This window comes from Callithrix jacchus, chromosome 12 (assembly GCF_049354715.1).
Source record: "Callithrix jacchus isolate 240 chromosome 12, calJac240_pri, whole genome shotgun sequence".
NCBI lineage: Eukaryota > Metazoa > Chordata > Mammalia > Primates > Cebidae > Callithrix > Callithrix jacchus.
In genome coordinates, this window is record NC_133513.1 from 32,030,649 (window position 1) to 32,039,580 (window position 8,932).

The window sequence follows — 8,932 nt, forward strand, 5'->3', positions numbered from 1 at the left end:
AAATACTAACAGTAATTAAACTTAAAATGAGGTAGCTTAGGCTAAACTTAATTTAACAATTTTCCTATTTCAGTCATCCTAAAGTATCCATGCCTGAGATAGACCAAAATTTTAGACATCGATATCAGACCATAACTAGGATAAATGTACTTGTTCCATCTCAAATTCCACTGGGAAACAGCAGAGCTGTGGGCTTTATAAAACAGATGAAAGAACTTCAGGTTATTTAAAAAAAAAAAAAATTAGAACAGAAAAGACCTTTTTGTGTTAAAATCTGCTGTTTACCAAAAAAAGGAAAAAAAGGAAAAAATTTGGTTGTTTTTAGAATCTACCTATTTTCTCAAATTTTCAGTTCGATTATGGCACATTTAGCATGAGTGACTCTGTTTTTGTTTTTGTTTTTTGAGATGATGTCTTGTTCTGTCACCAGGCTGGAGTACAGTGGTGCAATTTCAGCTCACTTTACCCTTCACCTCCCTGGTTCAAGCAATTCTCCTCCCTCAGCCTCCAGAGAGTAGCTGAGACTACAGGCACACCCCACCACACCCACCTAGTTTTTTTATTTTTAGTAGAGGCAGGGTTTCATCATGTTGGGCAGGATGGTCTCAATCTTTTGACCTTATGATCTGCCTGCCTTGACCTCTCAAAGTGCTGGGATTACAGGCATGAGTCACCGTGCCTGCCCTTTTTGTTTTGTTTTGTCTGCTCTGTTGTACAATGTGCCTAATGTACAAGCTCAGTTCAAAATAATGGCTTTAAGTAATTTTGTTGAAAAATTATTCTAGCCGCCAGCTTACATGACTGTCTCTGGGCCAGTGTCAACCATGGCTGGCTTGGTGGATTTCCAGAATGAGGAAGAGGTGAAGTCCTTTTTGGAGAACCTGGATGTGGAGTGCAACTACCATTGCTACTGCGAGAAGGATCTGGGAAGGTTGCTATCGGCTGGTGGACAATTTGCAAGGGATCCAGAAGAATTTTGATGAGGCTGCCAAGGTTTTGAAGTTTAACTGTGAAGACAATCAGCACAGCGATAGTTGCTACAAACTGGGGGCCTACTATGTGACTGGGAAAGGTGGTCTGACCCAGGACATGAAAGCTGCTGCCAGTTGCTTTTTGATAGCGTGTGAGAAGCCCGGAAAGAAGTCTTTAGCAGCATGTCACAACATTACTCGCCTGGCACATGATGGATGGGTTAATGAGGATGGCCAGCCTGACCTGGGAAAGGCCAGGGACTACTATACAAGGGTCTGTGATGCTGGTTATGCCTCCAGCTACTTCAACTGCAGTGCCATGTTCCTGCAGGGTGGCACTGGCTTTTTCAAGGACATGGACATGAAATGTAAATACTCCATGAAAGTCTGTGATGTGGGTCATTTCTGGGCCTGTGCCAATGCCAGTCGCATGTACAAGCTGGGGGATGGCATCGAAAACGATGAGGCCAAGGCTGAGGTGCTAAAAATTTGAGCCGAGAGGCTATACAAAGAACAGCAGAAAAGTGTCCAATTCTTAACATTTGGGTAAAGTGGCCCACCTTTCTTCCCAGGCAACAAACAGCTTGAGGCTGGTAGCTCCTATTTCTGAAGACTGACGCAGCCCTTGAAGGTCAACCTGCTGGAGCAGGAAAACTTGGGACTTGAATTTTTAGCTCCACTCACATAGATCCATTGCCCCAGCTGCTGGGGTGTAGCCTATAATGTTTATTTCAGTCAGTACTCCTTTATCTGGGTGTTTTGTGAAGGTAGCCATGTTTATGGGGGTCTTAGTTTCCAAGCTCTGGAAACTGAAAAATAGGAGCAAACTAGAGCGCCCTAGAGATTGGTGGTAGGGAGGGGAGGATAGCAGGAAGTTAAAAAATTAGCAGCTCCAGGGCCTAAAGTCATCAGCCATCATCATTATTATTTTGGTTAGGAGGGCTCGAAAATCAGAATGTATTTTGGTTTACGTAATTGAGGTCTTAAAGAACTAAGAACAGTTAAATAGTCATGACTGCCAGCCTCTGTTACATAATCATTGGTGTGGGCTTCATTTTGCCTTTAGAGTCACATCTTTCAGTAAATTCACAGAGATCAGGAGTGACATGCAACATACAGCTTAAAGGCTTTTATGATTCAGGGTTGCTGAGGAAGATGAAACATCAGCCTGCCATTGGCTACAAGAGACATTGGAGTTAAAAATTAGCACCTCCAGTGTAGTTGCCCATCATGCTGAGGGAGTAGGTTTTTCCCAAGGCAGCTTCAGTTAGGAGTTTGTAAGCAAGGACTTTGTGACACATTTGTCCCCTGGAACTGAGCCTTTTTAACTGTCCCTGTGAATAAACAATTTTGAGTGACCTACAAAAAAAAAAAAACTATTCTAGTTGGGCGAGGTGGCTCACACATGTAATCCCAGCACTTTGGGAGGTTGAAGCAGGTGGATCACCTGAGGTCAGAAAATCGAGACCAGCCTGACCATTATGGCAAAAACCCATCTTTAAAAATAAATAAATAAATAAATAAATAAATAATTCTATTGGCCAGGCACGGTGGCTCATGCCTGTAATTCCAGCACTTTGGGAGGTTTAGCAGGGCAGATCACTTGAGGTCAGGAGTTCTAGACTCGCCTGGCCAACATGGTGAAATCTCGTCTCTAGTAAATATACAAAAATTATTCTTGTGTAGTGGTGCCTGCCTGTAATTCCAGTGACTTGGAAGGCTGAGACAGGAGAATCTCTTGAACCTGGGAGGCAGAGATTGCGGTGAGCAGAAGTCACACCACTGTACTCCCTCCAGGGAGATAGACTGAGACTCTGTCTCAAAAAAAAAAAAAAAAAAACCATTCTAGTTTTAGTTAAGTACTAATTTAGGTAAAAGTGTAACCAAAACTCAAACCACTAGTGCCAATCACAGTTATTATTTTTTTCATTTCTATACTTATCATGTCATTTACAGTTACAGTGTCCTTATAGTCTTTGAATTTTTGTCATTTCAGTTAAAGGAGAAAAATTTCAAATTCTAGAGATTGCTGTCTGCAAACATTTATAACTTTGGAGAGAATATATTATACAAGCAAGACCATTATTTTCACTATCAGAAAGATAATACCAAGAATTTGGAGTATGCTTTTATTTTATTTTCTTTAGAAGACACAGTTTTTCTCTCTTCCCCAGGATGGAGTGCAGTGGTGCAATCTCAGGTCACTGCAACCTCTGCCTTCTGCATTCAAGTGGTTCTCCTGCCTCAGCCTCCCCAATAGCTGTGATTATAGGTGCACACCACCAAGCCCTGCTAATTTTTTTTTGTATTTTTAGTAGAGACATAGTTTCATCATGTTGGCCGAGCTGGTCTCAAACCCCTGACCTCAAGTGATCTGCCTGCCTCAGCCTCCCTGGGAGGCTGGGATTACAGGCATGAGCCACCAGGCCTGTTGGAGTATACTTTTTAACCAGGGCCCCCATGAACCAAACCAACTAAAATAAAATAGATCATGATAATTACCTAGAAAAATGTTTTCTTCATTTCAATCAAGCAGCCTGTTCATTAATCTACAACTGAATCTCTGTAATACCGGATATATTACAAAAAGTGTTAGCAACTAAACAGATACGTCTCTTTATCCAATAAATAACCTAAAGAAATTAAATTATTTAGCACAACTTTAATAAGAGAATTTAAATTTGCTTGGCACAGTGGCTCATGTCTGTAATCCCAGCCCTCTGGGAGGCCAAGATGGGCAGATCATGAGGTCAGAAGTTCCAGACCAGCCTGGCCAACATGTCAAGACCGCTTCTTTACTAAAAATGCCATAAACTTAGCCAGGCATGGTGGCAGGTGCCTGTAATCCCAGCTACTGGGAAGCCTGAGGCAGGAAAATTGCGTGAACCCAGGAAACAGAGTTTGCAGTGAGCCAGGATCACACCATTGCACTCAAGTCTTGGTGACAGAGTGAGATTCTGTCTCAAAAAAAAAAAAAAGAAAGAAAAAAGAAAATTTAAATTCCATAGCCTTTACTGTAGAATCTGCTATAGAGCCTATTATGTAAAATAAATTTCTAATTATTGTCTAATTTATTCTAAATTACGAGAAAAGAGACCTAACAAGTCATGCCCACTCAGAGGAGTCAATGCCTCCTGGTAATGCTGTTCAAAAAATTCTCCTTATTTTATAAAGTAGGTTAAAAACAGCTAGCCAATGTTCTGTTTCTTATATTATGAGACAATGAATATTTCATTAAAATTTCTCATCCACATTTTTTTCTTCAACTTTCATTTATCAAAACACACATTTATCCATATATAAGATTGGCTTCAAAATGCTCTAAATATACAAGTATACCCCCTGAATTAACACGAGATAACCCCCTTTTTTATTGCATTTTAGGTTTTGGGGTACATGTGCAGAAAAAGCAAAACAGTTGCATAAGTATACACATGGCAGTGTGTTTCGCTGCCTTCCTTCCCTTCACCTACATTTGGCATTTCTCCCCAGGCCATCCCTCCCCAGCTCCGCCCCCCACTGTCCCTCCCCTATTTCCCACAATAGACCCCAGTGTTTAGTACTCCCTTCCCTGTGTCCATGTGTTCTCATTTTTCATCACCCGCCTATGAGTGAGAATATGCGGTATTTCATTTTCTGTTCTTGTGTCAGTTTGCTGAGAATGATGTTCTCCAGATTCATCCATGATCCTACAAATGATACGAACTTATCATTTTTGATTGCTGCATAATATTCCATGGTGTAGATGTGCCACATTTTCCCAATCCAGTCTATCATCGATGGGCATTTGGGTTGGTTCCAGGTCTTTGCTATTGTAAACAGTGCTGCAATGAACATTCGTGTGCATGTGTCCTTATACTAGAACGATTTATAGTCCTTTGGATAATATACCCAGTAATGGGATTGCTGGGTCAAATGGAATTTCTATTTCTAAGACCTTGAGGAATCGCTACACTGTCTTCCACAATGGTTGAACTAATTGACACTCCCACTAACAGTGTAAAAGTGTTCCTATTTCTCCACATCCTCTCCAGCATCTATTGTCTCCAGATTTTTAATGATCGCCATTCTAACTGGCGTGAGATGGTATTGTGGTTTTGATTTGCATCTCTCTGATGACCAGTAATGATGAGCATTTTTTCATATGTTTGTTGGCCTCATGTATGTCTTCTTTTGTAAAGTGTCTGTTCATATCCTTTGCCCATTTTTGAATGGGCTTGTTTGTTTTTTTCCTGTAAATCTGTTTGAGTTCTTTGTAAATTCTGGATATCAGCCCTTTTGTCAGATGGGTAAAGTGCAAAAATTTTTTCCCATTCTGTGGGTTGCCGATTCACTCTAGTGACTGTTTCTTTTGCCATGCAGAAGCTGTGGAGTTTCATTAGGTCCCATTTGTCTATTTTGGCTTTTGCTGCCAGTGCTTTTGGTGTTTTGGTCATGAAGTCCTTGCCTACTCCTTTGTCCTGGATAGTTTTGCCTAGATTTCCTTCTAGGGTTTTTATGGTGCCAGGTCTTATGTTTAAGTCTTTAATCCATCTGGAGTTAATTTTAGTGTAAGGTGTCAGGAAGGGGTCCGGTTTCTGCTTGCTGCACATGGCTAGCCATTTTTCCCAACACCATTTGTTAAACAGGGAATCCTTTCCCCATTGCTTGTTTTTGTCAGGTTTATCAAAGATTGTATGGTTGTAGATATGTTGTGTTTCCTCCGGTGCCTCTGTTTTGTTCCATTGGTCTATATCTCTGTTTTGGTACCAGTACCATGCTGTTTTGATTACTGTAGCTTTGTAGTATAGTTTGAAATTCGGTAGTGTGATGCCCCCCGCTGTGTTCTTTTTGCTTAGAATTGATTTGGCTATGGGGGCTCTCTTTTGGTTCCATATTAAGTTCATGGTGGTTTTTTCCAGTTCTGTGAAGCAAGTCAATGGTAGCTTGATGGGGATAGCATTGATTCTGTAAATTACTTTGGGCAATATAGCCATTTTCACGATATTAATTCTTCCTAACCATGAAAATGGAATGTTTCTCCATCTGTTTGTGTCCTCTCTGATTTCATTGAGCAGTGGTTTGTAGTTTTCCTTGAAGAGATCCCTAACGTTCCTTGTGAGTTGTATTCTTAGGTATTTTATTCTCTTTGTAGCAATTGTGAATGACAGTTTGTTCTTGATTTGACTCTCTTTTAGTCTGTTACTGGTGTATAGAAATGCCTGTGATTTTTGCACATTGATTTTATATCCTGAGACTTTGCTGAAGTTGCTTATCAGTTTCAGGAGTTTTTGGGCTGAGGTGATGGGGTCTTCTAGGTATACTATCATGCTGTCTGCAAATAGAGACAATTTGGCTTCCTCCTTTCCTATTTGAATACCCTTTATTTCTTTTTCTTGCCTGATTGCTCTGGCTAAAACTTCCAGTACTATATTGAATAGAAGTGGTGAAAGAGGGCATCCTTGTCTAGTGCCGGATTTTAAAGGGAATGCTTCTAGTTTTTGCCCATTCAGTATGATATTGGCTGTTGGTTTGTCATAAATAGCTTTTATTACTTTGAGATATGTTCCATCGATACCGAGTTTATTGAGGGTTTTTAGCTTAAAGGGCTGTTGAATTTTGTCGAGTGCATTCTCTGCGTCAATTGAGATAATCATGTGGGTTTTGTTTTTGCTTCTGTTTATGTGGTGAATTACGTTTATAGACTTGCATATGTTGAACTAGCCTTGCATCCCCGGGGTGAATCCTACTTGATCATGGTGGATAAGTTTTTTGATTTGCTGTTGCAATCGGCTTGCCAGTATTTTATTGAAGATTTTTGTGTGTATGTTCATCATGGATATTGGCCTGAAGTTTTCTTTTCCTGTTGAGTCTCTGCCGGGTTTTGGTATCAGGATGATGTTGGTCTCATAAAATGATTTGGGAAGGATTCCCTCTTTTTGGATTATTTGGAATAGTTTCAGAAGGAATGATACCAGCTCCTCTTTGTGTGTCTGGTAGAATTCGGCTGTGAATCTGTCTGGACCTGGGCTTTTTTTGTGTGGTAGGCTCTTAATTGCTGCCTCAACTTCAGACTTTGTTATTGGTCTATTCATAGTTTCGGCTTCCTCCTGGTTTTAGCTTGGGAGGACACAGGTGTCCAGGAATTTATCCCTTTCTTCCACGTTTACTAGTTTATGTACATAGAGTTGTTTGTAATATTCTCTGATGATGGTTTGAATTTCTGTGGAATCTGTGGTAATTTCCCCTTTATCCTTTTGTATTGCATCTATTTGGTTGTTCTCTTTTTTCTTTTTTATCAGTCTGGCTAGTGGTCTGTCTATTTTGTTGATCTTTTCAAAAAACCAGCTCTTGGATTTATTGATTTTTTGTGTCTCTGTCTCCTTCATTTCTGCTCTGATCTTATTTCTTGTCTTCTGCTAGGTTTTGAGTTTTTTTGATCTTGCTCCTCTAGCTCTTTCAATTTTGATGATAGGGTGTGAATTTTGGATCTTTCCACTCTTCTCATGTGGTCACTTATTGCTATATATTTTCCTCTAGAGACTGCTTTAAATGTTTCCCAGAGATTCTGGCATGTTGTGTCTTCATTCTCGTTGGTTTCGAAGAACTTCTTTTTTTCTGCGTTCATTTCATTGTTTATCCAGTCAACATTCAAGAGCCAGTTGTTCAGTTTCCACGAAGGTATGCCGTTCTGGGTTAGTTTCTGAATTCTGAGTTCTAACTTGATTGCACTATGGTCTGAGAGACTGTTTGTTATGACTTCCGGTGTTTTGCATTTGGTGAGGAGTGCTTTACTTCCAATTATGTGGTCAATTTTAGAGTAGGTGTAATGTGGTGCTGAGAAGAATGTATATTCTGTGGATGTGGGGTGGAGAGTTCTGTAAATGTCTATCAGGTTTGCTTGCTCCAGGTCTGAGTTCAAGCCCTGGATATCCTTGTTGCTTTTCTGTCTGGTTGATCTGTCTAATATTGACATTGGGGTGTTAAAATCTCCCACTATTATTGTGTGGAGTCTAAGTCTCTTTGTAAGTCATTAAGAACTTGCCTTATGTATCTGGGTGCTCCTGTATTGCGTCCATATATGTTTAGGATCGTTAGCTCTTCTTGTTGTATCGATCCTTTTACCATTATGTAATGACCTTCTTTGTCTCTTTTGATCTTTGTTGCTTTAAAGTCTATTTTATCAGAGATGAGAATTGCAACTTCTGCTTTTTTTTGCTGTCCATTTGCTTGGTAAATCTTCCTCCATCCCTTTATTTTGAGCCTCTGTGTATCCTTGCATGTGAGATGGGTTTCCTGGATACAGCACACTGATGGGTTTTGGTTTTTTATCCAACTTGCCAGTCTGTGTCTTATGATTGGTGCATTTAGCCCATTTAGATTAAGGGTTAATATTGTTATGTGTGAATTTGGTACTGCCATTTTGATGCTAGCTGGCTGTTTTGCCCATTAGTTGTTTTAGATTCTTCATTATGTTGATGCTCTTTAGCATTTAGTGTGTTTTTGGAATGCTGGTACTGGTTGTTCCTTTCTATGTGTAGTGCCTTTTTCAGGAGCTCTTGTAAAGCAGGCCTGGTGGTGACAAAATCACTGAGTACTTGCTTGTTTGCAAAGGATTTTATTTTTTTTCCCTTTTGAAGCTGAGTTGGCTGGATATGAAATTCCGGGTTGGAAGTTCTTTTCTTTAAGGATGTTGAATATTGGCCCCCACTCTCTCCTGGCTTGTAGAGTTTCTGCTGAGAAATCTGCTGTGAGTCTGATGGGCTTCCCTTGGTGGGTGACCCGACTTTTCTCTCTGGCTGCCCTTAGTATTTTCTCCTTCATTTCAACCCTGGTGAATCTGAGGATTATGTTCCTTGGGGTTGCTCTTTTTGCAGAATATCTTTGTGGTGTTCTCTGTATTTCCTGGATTTGAGTGTTGGCCTGCCTTGCTAGGTGGGGGAAATTTTCCTGGATAATATCCTGAAGAGTATTTTCCAGCT

The 8,932-nt window shown here is 40.3% G+C and overlaps 1 pseudogene; it reads left to right on the forward strand.

The window, feature by feature from the left end:
• Positions 1-885: 885 nt before the first annotated feature.
• LOC100402458 (cytochrome c oxidase assembly factor 7 pseudogene) lies at positions 886-1,464 on the forward strand (annotated as a pseudogene).
• Positions 1,465-8,932: the final 7,468 nt, after the last annotated feature.